Here is a 19,366-nt window from a genome sequence, read left to right as displayed (position 1 = left end):
AGGAAACAGGGACTTCAGTCCTACAACCATAACAAACTAAATCCTGCAAGTAAGCTAAATAAGCAAGGAAACAGATTTTCCCCTAGCACCTCCAAAAAAGTAATGCTGATACCTTGATGTTAGCTCTGGAGACCCATACTGGACTTTCAACCTGTAATAAGAGAGAACTGTAAGGTAATAAATTTATGTTATTTTAGTCTGCTAAATTAGAGGTAACTTATGGCAGTAGCAAAAAGCTAATACAGGGTCATTTTGGTCATTAAATACCTCTAATTTCATATCCAGATGGATACCTAACTTAGATATTTCCCATGAGCAATCCTGGACATCAGGAATATTCTGAAGAAAACATTCCATAAATAAGGATTTGCCTGCTAGTAAACATTATTGTTTTGTTTGCTAGGAGGTCTGTGTTTTGCATGTTTGCAAGAAGACCTGGCAGTCATCAGTCACCTGCTTTCTTTTCCAAAAGCATTCTTCCTCTCTACACCCAAATTAGACCTGCTGCTACTTGTCTTCTTCCCAAGTTATTTTGCAGGAGCTTATCTACAACTACATGGAAATAGTAAACCAAGGCTTAGAGTATTACCCTATTAAATTTATAAGGATTAACCTTATTCTTGAATATAACAAGCAAGGAAAAAACAAGGAAATTCCTGGACACGTTGGGGTGTATGTACTATTTATAGTATTTTCCAAATCATAATTTGCTCTAGACGACTAGATACAGCTTCTTGACTAAACTGGCGTGAAAAAAAAATCAAATTTCTGGACTCTGAATAGGAAAATTAATAAAGTTCCTGCCTTTAGATCAACATGCTCCCAATAAAATTGAGATGACTTATATTAATAAATAAGAAATGAACTAATGAATGGATTAATTCCTCATATGGCTTTTCTGTCATTCAGCTCCTCCAGACCAATCTGGAATAAGTGTATTATTTAGGGAATTGGATTAAAGATACGATAGTAAGTCCTTTCAGTTCAACAACTATTTATTGAGTGCCTACTTCATGCCAGGCACTGTGCTAGCTGCTGGTGATATATGAGTGACAAGAAAGGCACAGGCCCTGTTTTCATGGGCTTTGCAGGAAGGAGGCAGTAAGCAGGTAACATCAGTGGGGTGGGAATTGTGAAAGGGAGCCTTGAATGAACATAGAACCAATGAATTTAGCCTGGTCAGGGGATCGGGGAAGGCCCTCCTAAGGAAAAGACTTGAATGATGAGTAGGAGTTAGAAGAGGAGACAGTATTCAGGCATGTGCCTTTGAGTTTGACTCAGTGAAATGACTCTGGACTGGAGGACTTCTGCTTCGATATGTATTTTTGAAGAATCCCTGCAGCTGCTACATGAGACTTCCCTGGAAGGTAGAGAAGATGAGGACAGAAGCAGAGAGAACATATAAGAGATACATGGTGGCCTTAGAGAACGATTCTGGAAATGCTTTGAAGTTGGAGCTGACTTCATATGCTGCCTGACTGAATGTAGGAGTGTGGGAAAGAGGAGAGTCAGAGATGAGTGACACACATGTCTATTCAGCAAGCATAGCACTGCTGGTGCATAACAACATAAGCATTAAGAAAACCCTCAAAATAGGCCCCAGTTAGCACCATTGTTCTTTTTCCCCATTTCATTTTATCTCCTTTTTTCCTTCTTGCCCTTTTCATTTTATCTTCTTTCGTGTCTCTTGATCACTGTGACAACAAATATACTTTATAACGTCCTTTTTCACTCTTATTATTTCTATTTTATTCATCACTAATTTAATTCATGACCTCTAAGATGAAGAAAATCCAGAACTAAAAAACAAACAAAAAAACAAGCAAAAAAGGCTGGCAGTCTCTGTCTGTTCAGTCTACTGTAACAAAACACCTTAGACCAGGTAATTCACAAACAACAGAAATGTATTGCTGACAGTTCTAGAGGCTGAGAAGTCCAAGATCAAGGCATCAGCAGCTTCAAGGTCTTCTGAGGGCTGCTCTCTGCTTCAGAGATAATACCTTCCTGCATCCTCGGATGGTGGAAGAGGCTAACAGACTCCCTCAGGCATCTTTTATAAGGCCACTCATCCTATTCATGAGTGTCTCACTTAATACCATCACCTTGGGGGTCAGGTTTCAACATATAAATTTTGGGAGGGACACAAATATTCAGATGATAGCAGTAGCCAACGCTAATTTAGAAGTGGATATCTCCACCTACCACCATGATATGAACCAGATGGAGAGCAGGGGCAAAGTTGTGGCTAGCTTATTTGCAACTTCATGTAACCCACAGCCCACTGCATCTCGCTGCGTGGTAAGGGGCCAGTGCACGTAGGAGAGTGTCAGTCATGGGAACACTATCTTTGAGGTGTGTCCATGTGGAAAATAAAGATGGGAAACCACTACTCAGAGACTTCAGTGATCCTAATTTTCTTTGGAGTTGGAATCACCTAACACTATGTATTTGATTTTCAGCATAGTCTGTAAAAATATTCCATGATGAATATTTGTGATTCAGATTAAAATAATACAATGTATGTCTTAGAGAATTTTAGCAAATTATTGGATTAAATGAAGTCATTCAGTCACTGAATCTACCAATGTATGTTTGTATGATATAGAAGGATCCTCTCTCTGCATCTGTTTTGTCAAAAGTTGAATCCACTCTGTTTCTTCTGTAACTTTTTTCTTTACTAATTGACAGATCTCTAAAACCTTTTCATTTCAGCACATATAAAATGATGGATAATAAGAGTAATTATATTAAGATGAACTTTAGAAAAACCTTGAGTTTCTAGATTCTGTTTTCTAGATTATTTCTATGGAGTACTGTTGCCTTGACATTTTCCCCCATGAAGTCATTTTATATAGTTTGTGCCAGAGTTCTAAGAACCATTATTATTTATGAAAAGCAGTAAAACCTGAATGACAAATGTGCCCTGGGCTGATGGTGGAGGGCCTTCTCTTTTGTTTTCTAGTTATTCTCAGGGTGGCCACCAAGCTGGTTAAGTGCACAATTTTTAAATCAGACCTTAACACTTGCTCAAAAGACTGACACATGTACTGTAAAAGATTAAAAGTCCTTTGATTGCAGCACTTAGCGCAGTGAAGATAGACAATGGAACTAAACTCTTCATGGCCAACTTGTGACCTGTTTTTAATGATGCTCTATGGCTCCTTAAAGTGTCATTGCTATTTGACCTCTTTGTGCAGCTTTATAATTCTTGGATTTTTGAAGCATTACTCCTTTCACAACTAAAGCAGTAAAAGGAAATTGTGCACCCAGTGGTGCCATTATCCTACACTCATATTGTGTGCAAGCCGTCTGGTAGTAGTAAAGCAAGAAAAGTCATTCTTAGGTGCTACCTAGAGTTGGTGAGAAACTCATTTAGCTTCCTGTTCTTCTTGCAACAAGAGGCATCTAAAAATCTTAATGACTACGTCTCATCTTATCATTCAGAGCACGTGAAATGCCCCAATCTGAAGAAACAATGTTTATCTAAAACTTTTGAAATATGTTAGCAGAAATGTTTAAATGAACATTTGTGAAAATTACTATAGTGAGTTTCCTTTTGTTTTATCTTATGTGAATATAGTAGTTTTCCATTGCTACCATAACAAATTACCACAAACATAATGGCTGAGAACATTACTAATTGATTACTGCAGAGTCCTGCACCCTAGAAGTGCAGGGGTCTTGGCTGGTTTCTCTGTTTGGAGCCTCTCGAGTCTGAAATCAAGGCATTGGCCATTGGGCTCTTTATGCACAGAAGAGCCTGTATCCAGGATCGTTCAGGTTGCTAGCTAAATTCAGACCCATGAAGTAGACTAAGGGCTGCATTTCCTTGTGGGGTGTCAGCCAGGAGTTGTTCTCAGATTCTAGAGGCCATCATATTCCTTGGCTCATTGCTCCCTTCCTTCATCCTTAAAGCCACCTGAGTAGCCCCACTACCTCTATCTTTCCCCCTTTCTCCTGCTCCCTCCTCAGCCACATCTCTCAGTCTGACCCTTCTGCCTTGAAGGGTTCCTGTGATTACACTGAGCCCAGCAGGATAATCCAGGATCATTTCCCTATCTTAAGGTCAGCTGATTAGCAACCTTGGTTCCACCTGCAAAGCCTCTTCCCCAGTTAGTATTTGGTTGAGCAACCAAAGGGTAGGAATCTTGGAGAGATGTCTTTAGAATTCGCCCTACCGCAGTGAAGGGGAAAAGTGCAATCATGACAATAGTGGAAGCAGACAGACTATATCGGTGCTATGGTAGCCTTGCTTTTAAAATGCAGAATCTTCGAGCTGCCCTGTTACCACATTTTCCAACATTATTCCTAACTAGAGATTAAGACCTGTGCATAAACTTGCAAGACCTCATTGGTACTTCTCTTTACAGAAATAACTCCTGCTTTCTTTTAATAAGCCTTCCAGAAATTTCTTTCAGAAATTTAAGAATAGGCCAGGCGTGGTGGCTCATGCCTGTAATCCCAACAATTTGGGAGGCCAAGGCGGGTGGATCACCTGAGGTCAGGAATTCGGGACCAGCCTGACCAACATGGAGAAACCTCATCACTACTAAGAATACAAAATTAGCCGGGCGTGGTGGTGCATGCCTGTAATCCCAGCTGCTTGGGAGGCTGAGGTAGGAGAATTGCTTGAACTCGAGGGGCAGAGGTTGCGGTGAACCAAGATCGCATCATTGCACTCCAGCCTGGGCAACAAGAGTGAAACTCCGTCTCAAAAAAAAAAAGAAAGAAAGAAAGAAAAAAGAAATTTAAGAATATATTTTAGTAATTAAGATTAAATTACTAATTACTGGGAGAAGACAGTAAGGTGCATAGTAATTTAAACAGCAAGACTGTGCTAATATTTCTCTTTCAGGAAAAAAAAAGGCTAAATAATCTTAAGTTTTACTGTTTTCTGTATATTTTTTCTTATATGAAATATATATGTGTTCTTATAATCTTTCTTATCCCCATCTCCCATCACCTCCATATGAGATATTTTCATTCTGAAACAAGGCAAGTGGTCCTTAGACTTCCTGGCAGTCTTAAGTAACCATTAGCCAAAAACATGGTTTGTCTGTTTTTAATACAGTATCCACCTAGCTAGAGCTATACAGTAATCTCTGGCCGAGTTAACTGGACTCCGGATTTTCTAACATTTGTCGTATTCTTTGCCTCAAGTAAAAAACTACTAAATAAGTTGTCAAAACTTCTCAATTTATGATATAGCAATTAGCAGAGATGGGTAAATTTCTAAGAGGTTATAGGAAAGGTGGGTTTTATTTTCAATCACTTCCTTCCAATTTAAACATATGGGGATTAAGCTATTTTGATCCAAGGAATGTTTTGATCCAAGAGCTCTCGGAGTCTCCATTTCTATTAGCATTTTTGCCACAAATTAAGGAGTTGGTTTCCAGGGAAAATATGTAACAAGACTGTCTTAGTCAGTCTGGCCTGCCATAGTGAAATATGAGAGACAAGATAGCTTACAAACAGCAGAAATGTATTTCTCACATTGTGGGGGCTGGAAGTCCGAGATCAGGGTGCCCTCACGGTTGGGTTCTAGTGAGGACTCTCTCCTGGGTTGCAGACAGCCGACTTCTGTATCTTCACACAGCAGAAAGAGGACAAAGAGTCTCGGAGTCCCCTTTTATAAGGGCATTGATTTCATTCAAGAAGGCTCTCATCCTTATGATTAATCATCTCCCAAAGTCCTCACTAACACTGTGACATGGGGGTTAGAATCTCAAAATATGATTTGTTGGGGGACACAAACATTCAGTCTGTAACAAAGACCATAAAAAGCAGAGAGGGCTGGATATCCGCAGGCGGCAGGCCTGGACCCCACAGAATAACAGCGGCTTCTGCCCTTTCTTCCCTACTGAGTGGCTCCCTCTTCTGATTACTTAGCCCACCAGTGAGCAGTCAGCTTACAGAAATACTGGGGTGACTCCCCAGAATAGAACAATATTTTAGAGGGGCTGGAGAATTGCACAAAACAAAGGGTTAAGACCCAAGAGTATGTGAGAGTATATGCAGTTCTTCGCCTCTTTCAGTTTTTTGATGATGGTTATTGGTATTCAGTAAGCTATCAGTCAGTGATCAAAGCAATCACAAAAACAAGAAATAGACCTCAAGGAAAACTTACCATCTAGATAAGTGAGCTTTTAAAAATCACATTTATTCTCAGCTTTAATAAGTCTTTGAAGTACGATTTGTTAAAATATCCTGCAAGTAAATAAATTAAAAGATTACATGACTGCATATGCGGAATTAGGGGATGAATTGAAATGAAAGTTGGAAATTTTTTTTTTTTTGAGACGCAGTCTCGCTCTGTCGCCCAGGCTGGAGTGCAGTGGTGCCATCTCAGCTCACTGCAAGCTCCACCTCCCGGGTTCATGCCATTCTCCTGCCTCAGCCTCCCGAGTAGCTGAGACTACAGGCGCCCGCCACTACGCCCAGCTAATTTTTTTGTATTTTTTTAGTAGAGACAGGATTTCACCGTGTTAGCCAGGATGGTCTCGATCTCCTGACCTGGTTATCCACCAGCCTCGGCCTCCCAAAGTGCTGAGATTACAGGCGTGAGCTACTGCGCTCGGCTGGAAAGGTTGTTTTAATAATAGCTGTTAATAATCCAGAACATAATGCCAGATCTTGAAAATCTTAAAGCCCACAGTCTGACATTTAAAAGGCAGGTAGCCAATAATCTATAAACCCTTATTAGTCAAGTTCTGTTCCCCTACTTCTTAGAAGATAGGGGACTCAAAATGCAAGGAATTGGATCACATTGGTATTGCTCATTATTTATTTAGGCACGTGGTATTTATTTTCCTGGAAGCCACCTGCTTGGTGAAGTGAATACTGCATCTCTCTTCTGCAATGTTTCCTAGCATATTCATTTATTATATATATTTTAAGGCTTAGGTTTTGGACTTGTCGTGTAAATCACACCTGGCTGACCAGAAATAATTTGGTTTAACAAAGAAAGAAGAAAACAACTAGCTAGTATTCATTTTTTAATCTAATTTGTGTTTTGACCCATGACATTTGCTTTTCGCTGTGTTTGTAACTTTGTAACTGGCCATGGCTGGCAAATCATTTGGCAAGCATGGAAATGCTTGCTGCAGTGGTGTGTGGTGGGTGGACTTGATGGAGTTCCTCTTGATGGGAAGTCAAGGTGCCAGAATGAAGGTTAGATATGGGGAGCTTTCAATATATAGTGCACCCTGATTTTCTGAGCCTACCATGAATGTGCCAGAGTAAAACATTGTGGGGGTTGGTAGAATACAGGGAGGGCGGGCACTGGCCCGGGGGATGGACCATATGGCATTACTCCAAGCTTGAGACGTAGTCCGGTCATGAAAAAATGAAGACCTAGTGAGTACAGCTCATTCCCCAAGTACTACAAGTTAGAAAAGAACAACTGTGAGCGGCATGTGAGTGTTTGTGGAGCACAAAGGGCCACCCGCACAATTAGGCTCAGAGTTAATGGTTTTAGCCACACAGCATCCACACCTTTCTTCCCTCTGATTTCCTTGTAATTTAGCCCAATGGGAAACTTTCAGCAGACATTTCATAGAGCAGTTAACTCTGTGGCGACCATCAGTTTTAATTGGAATCATGTAGCTAAAACCCTAGGTAGTACTTGACAGCAAGAGGGTGTCTTTTAATTCAGGTATTTCTGGTTCCACTCTGGGCTTCTCTGCAACAATGTTCCCTGATGCATGGCTAACTCCAGAAGGCACGGATCCAGGCAGTCTTAAAATGGTGCAGTGTTTAATCATCATAAAAAGAGGAGCCCTCCGTCCCTTTCTGATGGCTTACGTTTATGGGTGGATGGGGGGTGTGTGGTATGAATCTAGCAACCATCGCTTTGGGTACAGAACAACAGTCGTGTTCGCGGCCAGCCCCAGTAGGTAGTTGGTCTTTAGCCACTGAAGCATTCTGTCCCTGCAGCTCAGCAAAGCAATTACCAAGCCATCATTGTCCTGATTTATAAAGAAATTGCCTTCCTTGGGAGAAGACAGTAAGGTGCATAGTAATTCAAACAGCAAGACTGTGCTAATCTTTAAAAAAAAAATTAAGGAAACTTATTTCTTTGGGAATTATTCTGACTTGGCTGTGATGAGAGACCAGCTTTCAAAACACATATGGAGAGAGAGAAGTCAAGAGCTTTTCAAGTAAATTTAGCCTTACATTATTTGCAACCAATAAAAGTTTATGGAGGTGTGGCTAATCCTAATGTGGGTAGTACTGCCTGGTTCTTATGGTTGGTGCTTCAGATAATGTTATGGGAATTCATTTAAAATAACGAGGCTGCACTGCAGACTTCACTTAAGCAGGGCTAGGAAGCTGCCTCATTTCTCTCTCTTATAATCCAGTGTATTCATGTCCTAGACAGATACAGAATGCCGACTGTAGCACTATTGGTTCTCTGCAAGCTCTGAAAACTCCAGTTTCCAGGGGACTTTTCTGGCAGAAGTGGAAGATACCAACCAGGCAAAAGAGCAGTCTGGACCAAGCTGATGGCTGCAAATTTGGTGGTACTCTTGTAGCTGATGAGATCAGAGATGGGGCAGAATATATTGAAGCATGTAGTTCAGCCTCAGAAAGTGCATCATCCCAACATCACATCAATGTTGCTCATGCAGAGGGCCTTGGTGTGCCCTCAGTCCCATCAAACAGTGGCCTGGCCTTACAGCATTAAGGGCAGGTATTTTCTATGCCACCACCTCATGCCCTTCCACATGCTCCAAGGAAAAATTTTGATTCATATATATATTTTATATATATTATATATATAAAATATATATGTTATATATATAAAACATATATGTAACATACATAATATATATAAAACATATAATATATGTATATATGGCATTTTGGTCTTGAGTAAAGCAATCCAGTTGTTTGATTATCTAGAAATCTCTTCTTGAAACTTGCATGTACCCACTGCAGGCTGAGCAGTTTTCCTGGGAGGGAATGGGACGTGAGGCATCGTAGACAGTGCTGAGAAGAATCCGTTTACCCTGGAGCAAAACGAGCTGCAGGCTCCCTGTGAGTTTCCTCTTGCTGCTGTAACAAATTGCCACAAATTCCATGACTTAAAACAACACAAATACATTATCCCACAGCTTCTGTGGGCCAGAACTTCAGACGCGGGACTCACTGGTTTAAAATCAAGGTGCTGGTGGGATCGTCCTCCTTACTAGCAGCTCTGGGGAAGAATCCAAGCTACTGCAGGTTGTTAGCAGAATCCAGTTCCTTATGGCCATGAGACTGAGGTCTCCACTTGCTTGGTGGTGGCCAGTTGAAAGCTGCCCCGAGCTCCTGCACTGCTAATGGCCTCTCCCTCTCCTTTGCCTGTGGCTACCCCATATGTTGAAGCTAGCAGCTGGGAGCTGAACCTTGACTCTTGGGATCTCTACCATCCCTTCTGCTGCACCTCTCTGACTCCAGCCAGGAAAAGCAGACAATAAAATAGGGAGATTTTCCAGGGACAAAATAGGAAAAGTCTCCCTATTTTAAACTTTGTAACCTTAATTCCATCTGCAATGTCTTTTTTTTTTCTTTTTTCCATATAAAGTAACCTGTTCACAGACTCCAAGGATTAAGTTATAGACCTCTTGGAGGGGCTGTTCTCTGGCCTACCACAGTCCACCCTCTGGCCTCCAAAGAGTCACATTCATGCCACACACTTTCATTCCATCCCATTACAGCATCAACTCAAAGTCTTAAATCTCTTCAGCTCAAAAGTCCAAAATCTGAATCATCCAAATCTGAGCTGGATGAGTAATCTGTTAAGTACAGCTCCTGGGGAAGAACTTCTCTCTGTCTGTGAACCCGTGAAAATAAGGAAGCAACATATCTGCTCCCAACATGCAGTGGTGGGACGACATAGGATAACAATTATAGACACGCCAGTTCTAAAAGGGGGAATTGAAAATAAAATGGAGTCGCTGCTCCAAAGCAGCTTGGAAACCCAGCCCAGCCAATGCCATTGGGTTTCCAGTCCAGAGCTTATCGAACATCAGCCTCAGCTTTCCCCTCCAGGTCAGATGTCAGAAAAAGATGACACTGGAAATGCCTCTTGTAAGGGACTTGAATGCACCAGGCTGGTGGGGGAAGAAGCCCTGCTTCAGTCCACTTTTGAGTATCGTGCAAACGTCATACATTTCCACCTGCACAGAACGACAAGAACAGAACTGCATTTCCACCTGCCATGGAACTACAAGAGGCAGGAGTGGTGCCTCTGGTGAGGGATGGCCCAGGATTTGCAGCAATCCACCTGGGCTGTCCTGTGGCCAGATCTCAGGAAGCACTTAGCACAGGGAATGTGGTTGAGTAAAAGGCCATTAAGAAGATTTGCCCTTGGTCCACCATGAGCCAGCCACAGTTTTAGTAGACATGTTGCACTGGCTGAGGATGCCAGGCTTAGTAAAAATGGAGAATTATGTGCCAAAATTACCATTTACCACAGAATGCCATGGCTCCCTGTCGGGTCCTGTCCTTGGTTGGAGCCTGCAGACCCCACCCCTGCACGGATGTGCATGGATGGTATTTGCACAGGCTGTTCACCTGGAACTTAGCCCAAGCCTGTGCCTGTACTTTAAGCCTTGCCCTTTGCATCTAAAAGTATGCATTTTAATATTTTCCATTTACATTGCATGAGCTGCTGTTTTGCTGGAAACATGTTTATTATGTTCCATGTCCTTATTTTTTTAAGTTACAACCCATGACTTGCTGCTATAAGTGTGAAGGAAAATAACTGATGTCTAAATTTACAGAATTACAACTTGAGGAAATATTTTACTAAAATAGGTGAAGAGTAAAATTTTCATCCATTTCAGCCTATATTTGTTTTCTGTTGTATATCTAGATGTCACTTCCAAAGAAGATTGGTTCCCAGATTCTTCACACTGCTAGTTACATGCTGATGATATCATGGTTACTCACATCAAATATAATGTCTGTTTACCTTGCTGGACTGTGACCTTCTAAAGGTCGCAAGCCAGGTACTCTCATCAGTTTATCCCAGGACTTGGCATTGCATATGGAAGAAAGCAGGTACCCAGTCAAGGTTGGCTGCTTTGTTGATTTGAAATTATTTATCTCTGCTATCTTATCTTCCTAGAATGATTCCTCTAAAGCCCATATCTAGTCCAAAATTGAACCAAACATTACATAATACAGTAAAAAATTAGAAATAATCTGGATATTCATTAACAGGGTATTAATTTAAAAAATTATGAATTGTGATCTATTTTCTTTTTTTTTTTGAGACAGAGTTTCACTCTTGTTGCCCAGGCTCGAGTGCAATGGCGTGATCTCAGCTCACCGCAGCCTCCGCCTCCCGGGTTCAAGCAATTCTCCTGCCTCAGCCTCCCGAGTAGCTGGGATTGCAGGCATGCACCACCATGCCCAGCTAGTTTTGTATTTTTAGTAGAGACGGGGTTTCTGCATGTTGGTCAGGCTGGTCTCGAACTCCCAACCTCAGGTGATCCACCCGCCTCAGCCTCCCAAAGTGCTGGGATTACAGGCATGAGCCACCGTGCCCGGCCGATCTATTTATACCATGAGAGACCAAAAGTCATTCAATAATTGTAGCTACCATCATGAACAGAGACAGTGATAAACTTTTGAGGGATAAAAGCCAGTTGCCTGAGGAGTTGTTATGGTAAAAAACAGAATCTTACCTACATGGTTTATTAATACGAGTGGAAAATAATCTTGAATGATAAACCCCAAATGGTCACAGTGATTTCCTTAAGGGAAAGCGAAGAGTGTGGACATCACTTTTAGTTCTACATTTCCCCCACTGTCTTAATATTTTTACTTTAGTTTTAGATTTTTAAAAAATAAATGACTAAAATTGCCAACGCTGCTGTGAAGCCTTCTGTTCTTTCCTCTCGCACATTTGCGGGAGACACGTTTCCTGTGGGGTGCTGGTAACCCGCCTGACGTGTTTCTCCCCTCTGGGCTGGGAGGTGTCTGGTGGAGCAGCTGCTCAGCTAACGTTTATGGAGAAGAAACCAGCCCGGCCCTGAGCAGCTGCCCTGTGTCACCGCAGATCCCCTGTGATGTCCACACCATTCCCAGTGGCACCTCCCGGATGAGGAGGCCAAAGCGAAGAAAGTGCCTTCAGAGCTAAGTAGCGCAGCTATGTGCACCGCACCAGGTACAGAAGAAGCCATCTTTGTAAACATTTTGAATAATAAGAAAGCCAGCCACTCCCTTTTTGCAAAGAAGCTACAAATCAAAGGGATGAGCCCTCGTGGAAGAATGAAGGGGATGGCCAGACTTGGAGGGTCTCATGCTGGCCCCAGCCCTGCAACCTCTGCACCTAGAGAGAGAGGCTCTGGCTGGATTACTGTCACTCCAGTAAAGGCCAGGTGGAGTCAGCAGACCCAGTGGCTGGGCGAAGACACCCCTTCCTTCCCCGCCCCTGGGCACTCAACAAAGAGGACAATCTTCCCGCACAGAAGAAAAGGATGGGCTTTTTGGACAATGATTTTGGAAACCACAAAGTTTCCCAGGGCTTTGTGGGAGGACACAAAGCAGAGCTGCCGTTTCCCCGAGGAGGCAAATACATTTGATTCCTGAAACCCAGACTCTAGATTTAGGAGAGCAGCGTGCTGCTCCAAGCAGGGGCTGCCCAAACCACTTATTTTGGTGAGATGTTTTTAGACAGTTTAGGATCCCAGCCTCAGAATATGCTGAAAGTTCTGTACCTCTAGCACAGAAAATAAAAACAAAAAACCATGCATAATGTTCATATAAAAATATACAAAACTTGGAACAAAATATCAGGAGTTCACAGACACCCTCCTGAATCCTATATCTGAGCTTCAGATGAGAATCTAGGTCAGGGGTTGATCGTGCCAGTGACCCGTTTCTGTATGGCTCAAGTAAGAATAGGTTTTACATTTTTTAAAAGGTTGTTGAAAGAATGAGAAAGCGGAGGAGAGAAGAAAAAGTGGCAGAAACCCTGTGTGGCCCGCAAAGCCTGAAATATTTATTCTCTGATCCTTTACAGAGAGTTTTTAACTCCTGATTTAGGTGTTCATGGATAGAAGATCTCTTTAAAATTTAATGTTTTTGAAGCAAAAGCAAGTGTGCTTCGTGGAATCAAGAAAAGCATGATTGGCATTATTTCCCATTCTCACACTTACTCAGATCAGGTAATTTATGATAAATTCAAGCCATCGAGGATGTAAGGATGTTCTCCACATAAGGGAGCTAACTATAGGCATCAAACTCCAAAGAGCCAATTTTTTGCATTTTTACGTGTAATTAATACTTGATAATCGATTTGGCTGCTAATAATATGGCTCTTTGAAGGGGTGGCTATTAGGTCTGTTGAGTCTCTGCTTAGCCTAAGCAAGAGAGGCAGGCAGGAGAGGCTGGGAGTTCTGGAGATCTTGTTACTGGGGGTGGCTGTATTGTTGAATTAAAAGATTGCCATGAGTTAAAAAAATTCCATCAATTTCTGAGCAGGTAATTACATGGTCAAAAAATTAAGATGCTCCATATTTATATTCTACTTGTGAGATCCCCCCTCACAAGTTTAGTGTCCTTTCCCATCATTTGCTGGTTGACAGTTAGAAGCTGATGGCCATTGGTCTAAAGGCTATCACTGGTGTGTGTGGGGGCCACGGTCCCATCCTGTTAGGAAGAGCCTGGGGAGTGTTGTTCAGAGTCTATACATCACATAGCACACAGCAGACAACCACATGGCTTCATGGCCATTCAAGAAGTACTCTATCTTTCTACATTGAATTTCCTACCATGGGCTAAGGCCATGGTTCTCACCTTTGGAGTGTGTTCTCATCACCTGGAGACCAGTGGAACACACTGAGAACTGGGCTAATCAAAGTGTAGGGGAAGGGCCTGCGCCTTTGTATTTCAATCAAGTTCCAAAGCTGATTCTGATGCAGCAGAGGAGCATAGGTTTGAGAAGCCACAGGGCTGAGCACAGGTTAGGTGCTGGGGAAGCACATATGTAGATTAGATCCTCATGGAGCCCAGCTATCCAGAGCAGACCTCTCAGCCTCGAAACAGTTGGTGTGCCTTGTGGTGGGGGCGGTCCTGAGCATTGTGGGATGGTTAGCAGCAGCCCTGGCTGCCTCTACCCATGAGATGCCTGTAATGCCTCCAATACTCACCCAGCGGTGACAATGAAAAATATTCCCTGCTGGCACAGTCACCCTAGTTAGGAACCACTGGTCTAGAAAGAGTCCTGAAAAGAACCATATGCTCTTTCAACCAGTTGATATCCAGTGAGTTCCTACTGTATGCTGCACAGTGGGGAGCACAAACAACCAAATAAGATGATGCTCCCCCCTACCTCCTAATGCCTTGTGGGACCAGACTCAAACATCGTGTGTTACAGGTGCTCTAAGAGAAGCTTGTGCCTGGAGCTATGAAGGAAGGAGTAGCGGGGCTGAGGCAAGGCTTAGAAGGTAGAAAAGGCAGTGCTTGGATTGAGCCCTGGCAACTGCGACTGTCAGAGTTGATGGCTTCAATGTGGAAGGAAGAACATTCCAGAGGGAGGGATCAGTGGGCTTGGGAACCCCAGACAGCCTCTTACTTATCCTTGGTCAAGCGTCCAGAGGCCCTCAGCTCTGCCCTGGGGGGTCCCAGGTATCCCAAGGTCAGGTCTGGTCTCTGATCCATGCCATCATCTCTGGTGTCTTCTGTCTCCCCAGCCTGCCTTGCTAGGTTGCATCGAGGCTGTACTAAGTATGTGGCTTCATATTTCAACTTTGCCTTGGGACTCTGTGTATCACTTAAACCCAGCTCTGTTCTCTAACACCCTCCGGACAGCCCACCCCACTCCTCAAACCAATATATGAGACCAGTATATATGGTCTCAGGAACCCAGGCCAGATCCTGCAGAGATGCAGCATCTGGGCTCTGATGATTATGAATTGGAAGATGAGATGTAGGAGCTCAGGGAGTGCCTTCCCAGGGATGTGAAGGGCTGAGCCACCTGATGGACAGTGATTATAGCAGGGCTGGACCCAGGGCTCAAGGAAATGTAAGTAGGCTTGGTATGAGACAACTCCAGTGGAGTCCAGACCCTGAAGGCCAAGGAGAAGGTGAGGGAGAGAGGAGAGGAGGAAACAGACATAGGAAGACAACCTAGCCTTGAGCCAGGCTGTGAAAGCTCTTCCTCCAAGCCTGAGGTTGTAGACGGGTGAGAAACTGGGAAATATCTGACTGGCTCTAGGCCACAAAATTGTGAACAATCATAAGAAAGTTTGTATCTTGAGCTAATTTTACTTTCGATGCTGTATGCTATCTTCAATTGCATCTTTTTTTTTTTTTTTTTTTTTTGCAAATTGAAACTGCCTCGAATAACTCAGGATGGGGCTTGTAACACAAGGTACAGTTTAAGAAGCCAGTATTCAAATGGTGGAACAAACATCTGATATTTATTCTGTAAGCATAGAGCACAGTCAGTCACACAGCAAATGTGCCCCTGCTTTCCTGAATTCCAATCCGATGGAAGGGCTGAATTCTCAATAAGAGCCAACTATGTGTCACACACTCAGCTGAATGCTAGGTATAAACATAAGAATGACATGCTTTCTACTCTCCAGAAAGTCCCAGTGCAGTAATAAGGTCACAGCCTAAATAATAGCAATACAAAATAAATGATGATCAGTAAAGGAGGTTCAAAGAGCTAAGAGTGTGTGAAGGGAGAGGCTAATTACAAATACATTGATTACCCAATATCTCATTCCTTGGTTTTCTCTGTGGTTTGATCTTCAGTATCCTGGCCATCTGAAGCAGAGACACATCTTTCATGGAAAATGCCGTAGTCATACAGGTGAACATATGGTCTGAGTTCCACGTTGGGTCCTAGGAGAGCACTGAGTGATGGAGATTCAAAGAAATGAGATTTCAAGCAGCACAGAAGACAGGGGAAAGGAAGCAGTTTAGTTGCATTAAAATAAAAAATAGATTGGTCTTTTAATTGGAAGACATAAAAATGAATTGTTTCATTTTTTTATCTATTAGATGAAAGGATTATAGAATCCACTTTTAGCAGGAACTTCCCAATGACATAGCAACTGACAATTCAGTCACGATTATAAAGATTACTAATAAGGATGAGATATTATGCACATTTTTGTGCTTCTAACAAATAATCTACAGGTATTTGTTTTAATACTATGTTTATGCATAGAATTTTTCCATACCCATTTCTAACCAGACATAGAAGTCACCTTCCTCGTGATGGGCAGAAGATGGTTTAAGTACAATGGGAGGGAGGAACTTTCTAGATTGAATGTTGATTAATTGTCAAACACTAAGGACCATGATTACAACTAACCATTTAGTGAGCATCACAGAAGGTTATCAGGGTGTTTATTTTTAAACAGTGAACATCTTGTTAAGTTTCATAGTAAAGGTGTAGAGACAAAAATTTGAGCTGTGTTCAAGTCGTGAAGTGATGCTTACAGCTTTATCATGTACTAACATGATTATGCGATTTCAGTCATAGGCTGACATGACTTCACCTTAACATGTTGATCAAAAGTCTTAATCAACAACAATAAAAAGCTGAAATTTGTGGTTGAAAGAGTAGAACTTGTGTTTGTGGGGAAGAGGGAGGAACAGGAAACCCTCCTTACCATCAATGTGAAAATCAAAGATTCTGTCAAGGTATGTTTCACGCACTGAGGTATAGTTGATATACCTCACGCACTGAGGTATAGTGGAAACCCAAGCCCAAAGGCCTATAGGAAACCATTACCCATTGAAAAGAGAGAGTTTATATAAAAATGTATACTGAGCCTCATCATGCCTGCGGACAGTATGATAATGCCCTCTTAAAGTCTATATGTATACTGAGCCTCATCACGCCTGCAGACAGTATGATAACACCCTCTTGAAGTCTATATGTATACTGAGCCTAATCACGCCTGCGGACAGTATGATAACCCCCTCTTGAAGTCTATATCATAGATGCTGTGTGGGTGTGGGCATATCTCAGTCACTCCCCTTCTCTGCTGAGACCATAAGTTATTAATCTTTCTCATTTTTCAATATCTTACACATTGTAATATAGTAGCCAATTAATAACTTTTTAAATTTTGGAGGAGACTGGACTAGAATGGAATAGAAACTAGAATAAAGAAAAACACTAAGATTAGTATTGAAATCTTCTGATGTTAAGTTGTTCATTTTGATTATTTCCTATTGGTTGGTCCTACACATTTAATGATTACCAATGAAATTAGGGCTGATCATCAGGAAGTTTATTGGTGAATCGGGAGGCAGCCTGCCTCCAAAAAAAGGATACTCGAAGGAAAGACTGAGCACGTTAGTCAAAGAAGAGCTGCAGAGGGTTTTTTTCAGATCAGAGTGTACACACGCTACCCTAAGTTGCTTTCCAGCCTGAATTTCATTAATTCTATTTGGAAATACTAACTTGCTACGCTAAAGAGCCAAACATAATCACACATTGCCATGCAACGTTCTTCTGGCCAAAGAGGTCTGATTCAGATTCTTTGACAAACTTATTATTTTAACAGCTTCACAGCTCAACCTGGTGAAAATCATTTCAAGAAGGAATGATCTAAAATACTCCTTTAAAAGGGCCATTCTTTTAGTTTAAAATAATATCCAAATGCCTCTCACCACCTTTTCCCTAGCAGAAAGTTAGTTCCTCTCTGGCCCCCACCACAGATTGTGTCAGAAACAAAGGTTGGCCATCACAGGATGGAATTTATAAAATTTTACATAAAAATGCGTCAATATTTGCCTAGTTATATTATCTAAGAAGCTGAGAAATTTTGTTTATATTTGAAGATCAGCAAATGCCAAAAATACTAATTTGAATTGTATAACCTTTCCCAGTGTTACACAAAAATGTCGCTGATAGAGCCTATCCTAACATGTCTGTGGAACTTTTTAGGTACCAAAAAAACTATTTATGTTCAGTAGCATTTTAACATGAAACCTATTTTAAGTCTTAAAAAATCATATTCTGCATTCATATTTGACATCAGGCCTGAAGCCCTTTCTTTCCCATCTTCACAGGTTTTTTCCAGCTCTTCCCCAGCTGAATGCTAGGTAGAGACATAAGACTGACATCCCTTCTGCCCTCCAGAAAGTCTCAGTGCAGTAATGAGGTCACAGCCAAATAATTCCAATACAAAATCAATGGTGATCATAAAGGAGGTTCAAAGAGCCAAGAGAGTGTGAAGGGGGAGGCTAATTTCAAATAGATTGATTCCTCAAAATCTCATTCCTTGGTCTTCTCTGGGTTTGATCTCCAGTATCCTGGCCATCTGAAGCAGAGACACACTTACTGTGTGGCCTTGGACAACCTCTGAGGCTCGGTTTTATCATCTGTAAAACAGAATTTATTACAACGGCAAAAGATGTTGTGAATATGAAATGAGACTACCTGGGTGAATTATAGCAGGCTGGAGATTCATTTCATTCAACTTCTCCAGACTCCGTCCAGGCTTACGGATCCTTGGGATCTGCCTCATGGCTGCCCCAGCACTCAGCAAAGAACACCACCCTCCTCCCAGCCAGACCCTCCCTAGAGAGCTGGGGTCTGAGTTCTCAACATCAGCATCACCAAGGATATGCAAGTTATCTGACTCTACCCCACACGTTCTGAGTCAGATACTCCAGCATGGAGCCAGCAGTCTGTACTGCACGCACCCTCCAGAGGATTCCGATGCTCCCAAAGTTTGAGAATCATCCTTCTTTTTCTACCACTGTTCCCAAGGTCCTTAAATTCTTTCAATCCCTTTGTACCACCCACTAAGTCATCTCCTGCAGCCTCCCTTTTACAGGTTGTGTTGTCTGTAGTAAGTCATTGCAGAAATTCTCTACTGGAACCATATGCTAACTGTGGGTAGGAGAAGAACAACATATGCTCAGGTGGTAGAGTAACTAAAAGCACCCCAAGATTTTCCTTCGGATTATCTCTGTCTCTTGTAGGACTAGAGGATCTATCTGGTTCGTAGCCACACATTTCATTACAGTAGGCCCCGTCTGTTGCCATTAGCTCAGCATGTGCTAGTACAGAAAAGAGCTTGGAGCAGCCCCTTTCCATAAGAGGTATCATGCACATCCCAATGACTAAATTGTCACAGAAACCTCTAACTATGTCCTTAGAATGAATTCCTAGAAGTCTACTTCTGGCTGGGCCAAGGTAGGTATCTTTTGTGGCAGACAAATTTAGATGTCTAAAATATTTCAGAAGTTACAAGTTCTGTCTTTGAAAGTGTTTCGGACCTCTCAAAGAAGAATCCTTTGAATCAAAAAGCTTCTGATTGTACATGGAATAAACCTGGAAGACTTTCTGAAAGTCCCCCACCCTCCATGGTCATGGGACTCACAGATCCTGTAT

At 42.1% G+C, this 19,366-nt stretch overlaps 1 protein-coding gene across 5 annotated transcripts in view; it reads left to right on the top strand.

The window, feature by feature from the left end:
- Positions 1-19,366, top strand: part of CTNND2 (catenin delta 2) — a 948,913-nt gene that overhangs the window by 783,455 nt on the left and 146,092 nt on the right. The window lies entirely within an intron of this gene.

Source organism: Pongo abelii, chromosome 4 (genome assembly GCF_028885655.2).
Source record: "Pongo abelii isolate AG06213 chromosome 4, NHGRI_mPonAbe1-v2.0_pri, whole genome shotgun sequence".
Classification (NCBI taxonomy): domain Eukaryota; kingdom Metazoa; phylum Chordata; class Mammalia; order Primates; family Hominidae; genus Pongo; species Pongo abelii.
This window is presented reverse-complemented; position numbering and strand designations above follow the sequence as displayed.